Source organism: Nipponia nippon, unplaced genomic scaffold (genome assembly GCF_047370975.1).
Source record: "Nipponia nippon isolate SJK-2023a ecotype South Korea unplaced genomic scaffold, ASM4737097v1 scaffold_10, whole genome shotgun sequence".
In the NCBI taxonomy this organism is placed as follows: Eukaryota; Metazoa; Chordata; class Aves; order Pelecaniformes; family Threskiornithidae; genus Nipponia; species Nipponia nippon.
Window position 1 is genome coordinate 8,943,548 of NW_028262291.1, and position 10,293 is coordinate 8,953,840.

A 10,293-nucleotide genomic window follows, 5' to 3' on the forward strand; every position below is an offset into this window, starting at 1 on the left:
TGGAGCACAGTGTGTTCTGGCTAACCCAGCTGGCAGACAAATCCCCAGGGACTCCTGGCAGTGCGAACCAGAGCAGCCTGAGGCTGCACTCCTGTATTCAGGAAAGCCTGAGGCAGAGACACCGAGTCCAGCACAGAGCCCAGCCTTCATTGCCCTGTAAAAGCCAGAGCCAGCTTACTGTGAGGTCAATGCCAAGGCTCCTGTGCAAAAGGGAATCCAGCTTGTTCAGAACAGCGTCTTCTGTGTCACTGCCAAACCCTGCAGGATCTTGGGTCCGGTGTTAGTCATGCTGCTGGTGGCAGTACACATTTATGGGGTCTGTTGTTGAGGCTCTGCCATTTCCTGCTTTGTTCATTCAAGAAAGTCAAGTTGGCTTAATCTTATTGTGTTAATAGATCTAAATATGGACATAAAGAACTTGAGCATACATAAGCACAATGAATATGAGTGTCTCATTCATTCCTGCATAGTACACAGTACATTGCCAGTGCAGCCCTTTCAGCTTACTAACATCTTTAGACTTCGCCTCACAAAGATTACATTCCCCACTCAGCAATTCAACCTCCTTCTAATACTTTTAAAACAGAAGAAAGGCCAAGACCCGTAGAGAAGATGCCAAAGATCGAACAGTTGGCCCTGAAAACAGATGAACTGCAGCAGCCAGTAAAGCAAACAAACCATGCCAACAGCGGTGCTCTCAAGCAAAGGAAGTACAGTTTCTGTTCTGGCATCCACAGAACCCAAACACTTACGCACACAATGCAGATCTCTGCAAGGCAACAGCGAGTATCTGCTTGGAAGGGGTCTTTGCTGCTTGGAACTTTTTCAGGTTTTCTCGATGCTGTCGCTTTTCTTATGCTTCCCTCACCCTTCTGGTCATTTTGGAAAAATAAATTCATTGGAGCCCAGGCTCCCACACTTACTGGACTGCAGAAATATGCAACGTAAGGGCTGGAATATACTGGGCGATACTTTGTTTTCTTTCTAACAAGAAAGGACTTTCTTTTCTTTTTTTCTTTCTTTTTTTTTTCTGAACCATGCTAAGCACACATCAGGAAACGAGCATTTGCAAGGCTGAAATCTCAGCATCGAGCATTATTTAAATTTGTAGGGCTATTTAATGTTCATCACACACTTGATCTTAACAGTGCAAGTGATTTTCTATCAGAGCATTTTTTTTCCACTTCAACAAGGAAAACTGCCCCTCCAAATATAAGCACTGCTTGTTATTTTGAGGCAGTGAGGCAAAACATACAGCACATAGACCACATTTGGCTTGCTTAGCAGATGTCTACAGATCACTTGATGTTAATTTCAACATAAAAGCTATTATATTTCTGGCCTTGCCCTATTAGTTGTTAAATAATTATTTATGCTTGGCAGATAAATTCTAGGAACCTTGAATAAAGCCCATCAACCCTACTAAACTAACCATATTTGACACAACAGTTTTCACTCATAGAAGACCCTAGATGTAATGTTTGTTGCCTATATGATTCTGTTTCACAACCCAAAAGGTAATCCCATATTTATATTTAAACATAAACTGCATATAATATGCACTCCAACATTACTTCACAGGCAAGGAATTAGCTTGTCTGGTTCACTGACTTTTACAACTGTGTACTATAGCTAGTTTCAGTTTATAACTCAGTTTATCTAAATAATCTCTTATTCACGTCACAATCCTGGCACTAGTTAATATGTTTTTCCATAGATGTTTTGACTTTGCCTATCTAGTTCGCTATACTTGTGATGGGTTAGGAACTGGTGTGCTGCGGCCTTGATGGCTACAAAATAAAACAATAATTGGAAATGTAGACTTCCCTTAATGAATATATTTAAGCAGCTAACCCTTCTTACATGAATGCTATTTATACACACTCAAAACTGCAATTGTTGTGCATTCTGGTTGAACGGTTTGTAAATTCCAAACAGCCAATCTACAACAAAACTTGGAAAAGGTATTGAGTGCAAGGCCCTGTATGAAAGCCTTTCAACGAAGTCTTTGGACATTCATATGTTGTTGTCTGAGGAAATTTAGTTGATGTGTTGTCCTTTGTGAGCACGTTTTAGTGTAATTACACTTTTGTATCCTTAACAGACATGTTAGAATTTAAAGATTTGGAAAAATAAGGAATTTGAATGTTTCACTGAGGAGAACTCATTCAATATGCCTATTTCTATTTCATCTGTCTGGTTAACAGAGCACAGCTTCTCTATTATCGCAGTAATGTACATTATGTCTGCATTTAAGGTTGTGTGCAGTTTATGATTTGTCTGTGTGATAAATAAGTTAGTGATTCAAAAAAGAGTAAAAGGAATTCATATTGCTTACAGCGTACTGCATTTCCTGTGCTAAAAGCGGCGCAGTGTTGTTTTGCACTGTTGACAATTAAACCAAACTCACCGAAGTTCCTAAAATGCTTTCAGCTGATTCCAGTGGACATTGGACAGACCCCTGTTGCAGTTGGTGTGCCTCTATTCTGAGGCAGCTTAATTTCAGCAGGTAATCGTGCTATATCTTATCAATAAAAAGTGTCTAAGCTTAGAGGCAGTTTTCCCCTTTAATTTCCAAGCCAGCCCTGTCCTGCTTCTCCCAGAAAGCCAAGCTGCCTACTGAGGGCTGAGTGTTCATGTTTCTTCCCACTTACGCTTCAAACTACAGAGGTGTGAGCCTGCAGCACCTCTGCTGTAGCTTGCTTTAAAACTGCAAGCTATTTTGCCAGGCCTCAGTATTTGTCAAAACGAGGACCTTAATCCAAGCAGGGAAACCACCGTCAGGTCTGAAGGTTGAGAGATAGGAGGAACCTGCAGGCAGCAACTGGAACATGTTACCCACAGCCCCAGTTGCTCATGGCTGTACCAGCCTTTCAGAAATCTCTACCCGAGTAACGGAAGAATCCACAGGTGTTTCAGGAAGAGAACTGTTACCAAGGCTTCTTGTGCCATTTCTGCCCTGGCACAACAGACACAAAATGGTCAGTCTTAACCAGAAGCTTGCCATTTAATGATACCCTAAGAAAAAGCTAGGAAAGAAAGCGGAGTTCCCCCGTTCCCCTGGATACCTACATTCCAGGTTGCTCTGCAGCTACGGCCTTTATGCATCTCTCAGCCCTATGATGAGCCCCATCTACGCTTGACCTTTGCACATGGAGATTTTAACCCTGGGTTAAAAAATGATCAACAGATGAGAGCTGTGGGTGTTGTTTCACTTCTGCTCCCAGGAGGCAGAAGTTGTGGCCAAAAGCAGGGTTTACTGTAGGATTGGTTTTGCAATTATTATTAATGACAAGCCAATTTCTCTCCGTTGATGTCTGCTGCATGTGATAACACAATGTTTCCTTGAACATCATGTCATAAACTAGCAAAGGTGAGCAACTGGCGAGGCGGAAAAAGTGAGGAGAAGAGACAGTAAATAAAATCATGAACATCAATTATTATTTATTAAACGCACATGCTTTTTTGACATATGAATTTGATGTTATTATTTCCTTTGCTTTTTGATAAAATACACCCACTTGTTAAATACAAACTGCACAGCTGGCTAATATAGCAGTTTTTCACATGCCAGCAGGCTCCCATAGTTTTGTCAGCTAGAAGCAAATAAAAATGCGGAGACTACGTAGTGCAGGAAGGAAGGTAATACCTTTGCTAGAGCAGGGAACCAGAATCATTAAAAACCATGTTAACCCCACATGTGGCATTAACCTAGGCAAATCTTTTCTCACGCACACCTTTTTCCCTGTGTTGGAATGATACCGCAGCTCTGAGAGAAGATTTGCAATGTCAGCAGTTTCTGCAATGAACTTCTAAGATTGAACTTCTAAGTTGAACGCCTGTGCTACGATTTTCATTAACAACTGACACTGTTTCTCAGACATTCCTAGGTTACTTGCAGCCTTTTCATTTTTAATCCAGCGTTAATAATACCTCACTCTGTGAATAAAAACAGTAAATCAAAGCCATAGAGACATACTCTTTAACAAGACCACAGGGAAACAAAAAAACATGCCAGTTATGATCCCCATTGTCCCCTGAACTTACTTAGGAAGAGGTCAGTTCAATCCTGAAGAAGACATCCTAGCCATGGAAAGCAGAGGACTGGATAATTATAGTCAAATATTTTGTTTGGCTGTGATATTGGTCAGTCAAAGCAAGTGGCGTATAAACAGGGTTTCAGGAGGTCTAGCAGTGCTGATATTATGAATTTTATTTTGAAAAGAGTGTGTATTTAGTTTACCAGGACCTCAGTTTGGCTATCCCTATAATTCCAAGGCATCTACTCTTCTCTTCAATGTGATATGGAGTCTAAGGAGAGGCCATCCTCAGGCAGTCACATGCTGAATACAGAAATGACAAAGAAATGTCCATTATATGCAAAGTAAGCAGACAGCCAAAAATTCCAGCAGACAATTAGGCTCAATAGTTTCTGTCAGATGATAAAAAGTCTGACTTTACATATTTCTTTCTGGTACAGTTTGTTTTTCTTAGGTGGGCATCCTAGATGATGTTGTTTTTTTTTTTTTTTTAAATCCAGTGTAAATCAGGGATGTCTGTAGCTCCAAGCGTTGTTGCAATGTTTAACAACAAACTGGATTACCCGGACACGGGTACCTTTCAAATTCCACTGCCATCAATAGCAATTCTTGGCAGGCTGGCACAGCTGAACAGTGCCATCAGTGCTACCATTGGGCAAAGTATTGAATTGCCAATTCACAGAGAAATTAGAGGGGAAAAGATTAAACCTTACAACCTGGGATTTGTAGGCAGACCTGTAAGAGTGGCAAACACCCTGTACAGATACCAGGGGATACAGACTGGCAGTATTTTAATCTCCAATTAATTAACACTCTCTACATCTACTACCTCTAGCACAAATAAAGTTGCTTAGTGACTTCAATAATTTTGTTTCCACGCCCCACCATGGTTCTGTTTGAGAGACACCATGTTTTTATGATGAAGACAATTCAGTGCTGGCCTAACGAATAGCTCAACTTGCTTTGGGAACATTTTCGTTACAAACTGGGATCTGACTACATACGTGCCTCTGGCTGCCTGCACAGTCTGTCTCTTGACTCTCCGCAAATCTCCACTCTTTTTAATCAGGGTATTTCCTCATTAATGGCTTGGGCAGCGCAGCCTTCACTAATCAGTAACTTCAGCACTGATTGCAGGACTAACACCCACCTTCCCACTATTGAACCACAAAGCAAAAAAATTCAGCAACAGTTTCATTCTTCACCAGAAAAGCAAAACCTTCACTTTTAACCAATTTTTGTACCTGCTTTTTTTTTTATCTTTAACAAAAGACTCTAGTTACAGGTTAGAGGCTTATCTTATTTTCATACCTCCAGGGTTCTAAGGTTACACAAGGACTAGTGCATATGCAGATCAGCATTCATATAGATTTTTTTTGTTTCTCTTGCTTATGACCAAACAAGGGATAACTGTTACCAGCTTCCTCTCCGCTATTTCTTCATTTCAGTAACAATGCACTGTCCCTGATAAGTATTCAGCCACAGCGTGTCTGCTTTGAAAAACAAAGCTGCTCTCCCATATCCTCTGTAAATGATTTGAGGAAGTTTACACCTCAGTCCAAACATCTGTGGCTACGATTCCACCCCCCCATGCTCACACTCCGTGTTTACAAATGCAAGAACTTGGGTTTAAGCACAACACGGCCCTGCAGTGCATCCAAGTCTCTAGACTTTTATGTCCCACATACACTGTGGAATTTCCACTGTGCATACGAAATTATTCATGACAGAAACACTGAAGGACCACCCTCCCCCTCCCTCTGTATGAATACCAATGAGAAAAATAGCAAGAGGTTTTCTTTTCCTTCCTGATCATAGTGAGGAAGGGAAATTTAAAAACAACACGTATGGGGGAGGGGAAGGGAGAGTCGCTGCAAAATGTTGAAGACCAGGGGTGCGAGTACATACTTGTATTAACATCTTCCATCCCTGGAGCTGCAGTAATTTGCATGACATTATCTACCTGGGATGTTGCTATGGTTATCACCATACATAAGTAATTACCAGGGCAAATTGCACATACAGCGCACAGATTCATGCTGTCAGAAGCAAAGGATCTTTTTATACACTTGAAAATGTAAATGTCTGAAAAAACACTAATCGTAAAGATTCCTGATAAGAGAAAAACTTCAAGAATGCTCTCGAGTGATCTAAAATGGTTGTTACCTATGCTTATTGACAACAGTACCTTAAGGGCCAACTCAGACTATGCCCGAGTGAGCCAGACACTGCACAGGCTCAGCAGAAAATCAGTAGAAACAGTAACCAGTAGTAGTAACCAGAAACTAATCAGTAGAAACAGTAGAAAATCCCTGCCCAAAGAGTTTACAGTGCAATTAGATGAAAAGGGTACAGAGCAAGAGAAGCGGTGTATCACACTGAGCAAACAAGGTTGTCAACCTCATGATATTGGCATGATCATTTGGGGTAGATTATTTTGCGTAGATTATGTCAAGAAACATGCTTCTGGCAAGGTAGGCACAAAAAGACGAAAAGAAGCGAAGGAGGAGGGAGTGATGTAGACTACACCCATGCAAAAAAAAAAAAAAAAAAAAAAAAAAAGGGACATGGTGTTGTGATGAAGCAGCTAGTCAGGACAGGCCAAAACTAAGGCTAATCTAAGTTGTTCTCTGAAAGTTCCCCCAGTTCCCTTCTTGCAACATTTCTGCTGCCATTTGCAGGCTGGGATTTGAACGTGCTCTGATCTCCTAACTTCTAGTTTCCCACAGCGGCCAGCATAAAAGTTACAGTCCGTCCATAGTTGTACACCCAAACTGAAGAGAGCAATTAAAACCTAACAGAATTTGACTGAAAGTACAAATACAGGGTACCTAATGCTAGATCATCCAAAATAAATTAGATATAAAAAGCTCATTCTGAAATACTGCTACAACTACATTTCCAATAAAATACCGCAGCATTGCATACAAACAGCTTGAGCTGCAGTCTATTGGTGTCAATGGAAATTTTTCAAAAACTTTGATGAAGGTGTTCTGTGCCCTAAGGAAAAGACAAGGTTTTAAAAAATTGTGCTGCTGCTATGATCTGAGTAAAGCGTAGTAGGCTAACTGGAATGTAAAATATAAATCTGGAAAATACAAAATAGGTTTCTATAATTTAATTTGAGGTGACATACATTAGTCTCACATCCATCCAAACCAATCATAATAATATATTATTATCCTAATAATATTAGCAGAGTTATCATCAAAGATCACCATTCTCCCTAGCTGAGCTGCAGAATACATTTTTTCAGTGCTGAAATAGGCTCTGCTCCTCGACCTAGCCTTTCACAGTTCTCCCTAGGAGAGCAGGCAGCCTGCCACACTGACCCTAACAATGATGGTACTTCCCTACACTCACCAACAGTAAGTTAAGCTCCCTTGTGTTTCAGCATCCAGCCCCAGAAACCCATCATACCCTGATAACGAAGTGCCACCATGAGAGCCTGGACTGTTGAGTTAAATCTACTCTCTCATTCCTCCAGGTTGCCTCAGGGGACTATTAATCATAGCTACATGAGACTCTGAAATGTACTCGATTTGTTGATGAGAAAACCAGTGAGTGTATCAGTGCTTTACCTATTTACATAGGGATCTCTATGTAAATGGAGCCAAGCTCCATGAGGCACTGCATGTGAGCAGGAAATAAACAAAATGAATTTTGCAAAGGACAGAAGAAGAAAGGTATCAATGCCAGGATAAGTGTGTCTTTGCATGATGGTTAGGAACGCTGCACAGTTCATGAGGATTTAGACGAGGCAGAAAATTTCAAGCAGTTTTGCAGGCTGATTTTTTAACCGAAGCTGTATTTGCACTCTAAGAACTGTTAGGTGCTACATCACTCTTACTTTCACCATATCCTTTCAACAAAACTATGACTTAGTCTTCAGGCCTGAATCTCATTCTAGTTTTAATATGGACCTCAAATGTAAGTAAGAGTACAAAAAGGTCCTTACTTGGAAAGCTACACTATGACACCATCAAGTATTTTGACTATTTTAGCAGATGGGAGTCAGGAAACGTACTGACAGAGATTATATGCTCGGAGAAGAGTTTTGCTACCGAAAGCATGGTAAGAACAGGTATTAGCCAGCAGGCAGTTAGAAAACATGGCATCCCTTAGGGATCATTTACATGGCCTCAGGAAAGGCACAATTAGCGATGTCCAGAAACACTGACTAAAGATGCAGGATATAAGCACAGCCTTATTAGCATAAATGCAGACCGAAGGCATAGTGGGATATGGAACAAGTCATCTTTGGCTTTATCTGGGTAACTGGACGCACACGATGACAGGCATATTGTAACTAAGTATATTTCATACAAAGTAGTTTGTTGACTGTAAATATATCCGTGAAAGGGAAAGTAAATATGTGAAGAGCAAAATGCAAGATGGAAAAAGTGAGATAAATATTGTTAGATTCAGGGGAAAAATGCTATAAACAGTAAGCAAAGCTCTTTGATTTGCACTGTTTTCCAGCCCATAAAACCCTAATATCTGCCAGCGTTTCATTAAAAGCTTATAAACTACCCAGCATGCCTGCTGCTGCATAAATGTATTGCTAAAAAACATTGTCAATGTTGCAGACCTGGTATTTTGCAATGTTTCAAAGAAACCTTACGTGTATAAAACTCAGACACGTTACTGAAAGAAGTGTGGATTACAAAAATAGCGCCTTAAACTCTAAACCTAATTAATATTAATCATTCAGTAGCAGTAGGTTTCTCTCAGCAGAGATGTTCCTAGTAATACTACTAAAACAGAAAATACCGATACCTCAGAGAAAATTTTTCAGTGTTTTAAGAAATAAGTGTTGTGGATAAAGGATTTAACAGAAAACTTCTACCATTTTATGAATTGAGTAAGAGGAGTAGAAGGCATGACTTTTCACAGAGGAATGAGAGTTTAAGGTGTTTGAGGAGGTCACGATAGCCCAATGGAATAATCTGTAAACATTAATCTAAGTGATACAAAAATCTAGCAACACTAAGACTGACCGGATCAACAACTGTTTTGACTGAATGTGCAGTCTATTCTCAGCATTAAAACCTAAGACTTCAGCCCTCTAAGGACAAGTAATCATAATATCTTTCCTTTTCCACAAAAAGTCATATTGGATCAATCAAATTTTTATTGTTATTACCAACGGTCCTGAACCAAGTCTAGAGGGATCAGAACATTCACGATTTCCCATCTTGCATAAGATCACTGCATTTCAGGGCTCATTCACACTTGAATCCAAACACAGGGCAAAATTAAAATGTTCTGATGGCCAGAACCCCTGTCCCTAAGGCAACCCCTCCTAATGTCTGGAGGCTTTCAAATGAATGACCACATATGCACTTAGCCCATTCTGCGTTGCAATTACTGTAGCTTTTCTCACAGAAGCAGCTCCAAATTGTTCTGACAAGACAACACACAGATTCATTTCCCACATCCCTCAAATAACTTCCTATTCCTCTGCTGCAAAGATCAAACATCAAGCTACAATGTTACAACACTGATGGGGTGAATGGGCAGTAAAACATACCTGTTTTACCCCCGCAAACGACTTACCTCTTAACTAGCAGCACACTCCAGCACCATGTGGATCAAGAAGGTAAAAATTCAGCACCTCAGCACAGCCTTACCTCTGGAATAACATTAGAAATGATATTACAGATGTAGGAATCAGGGACAGGAACATTAGAAGACTGAGACCAAAAAAAGAGCAGTACCCGAATTATTGCACAAATACGAGATTCCTGAATATGTTAATAAAAACCTTGTTTTATAGGTATATGCTTAATACAAAAACAAACAAACAAAAAACCGAAAACACAACAATAAAAGCATTGCATCTTACTAGCTTTGTAAACTCAAACACAGTTGGTACAATCAGTTGAACCATTTTTAAGCTGCCACGTGCATATATCACAGCTCTCACCAAAACAACACTGGAGCACTTGCTCAGCTGAGGACGCACAAATGCGCCTAAAGGACAGTCTGTCCAGGCCTAAAGCAAAGGGCAGCTCGCGTGACTGAAGTGAAAAGGGTGCATTAGTGTTTTGCTCTATCTAGACTTAAGTAACAAACCAACATATTTGACTGTTTAAATGTTTGAAATCTGCTACTGTCGCCAAAGGTTCTGAGGCTAAACCACCCCTAGCCCTGCATGGCCTTTGTTCACATTTTGCACAAGTCACAAAAGGCAGAAAACAGCAAATGTGGAAGGAAGCCTCTGACGCCACCTTTTTGCTCTCATTACAGT

At 40.4% G+C, this 10,293-nt stretch overlaps 1 long non-coding RNA gene across 8 annotated transcripts in view; it reads right to left on the minus strand.

Annotated features, from left to right (window-relative positions):
* LOC148057055 (uncharacterized) overlaps positions 1-10,293 on the minus strand; it is a 121,764-nt gene that overhangs the window by 42,516 nt on the left and 68,955 nt on the right. For all 8 annotated transcript variants that reach the window (XR_015701313.1, XR_015701308.1, XR_015701315.1 and 5 more), the window contains one exon: positions 9,600-9,675. This is a non-coding gene — a long non-coding RNA (uncharacterized LOC148057055). The remainder of the gene's footprint in view (positions 1-9,599; positions 9,676-10,293) is intronic.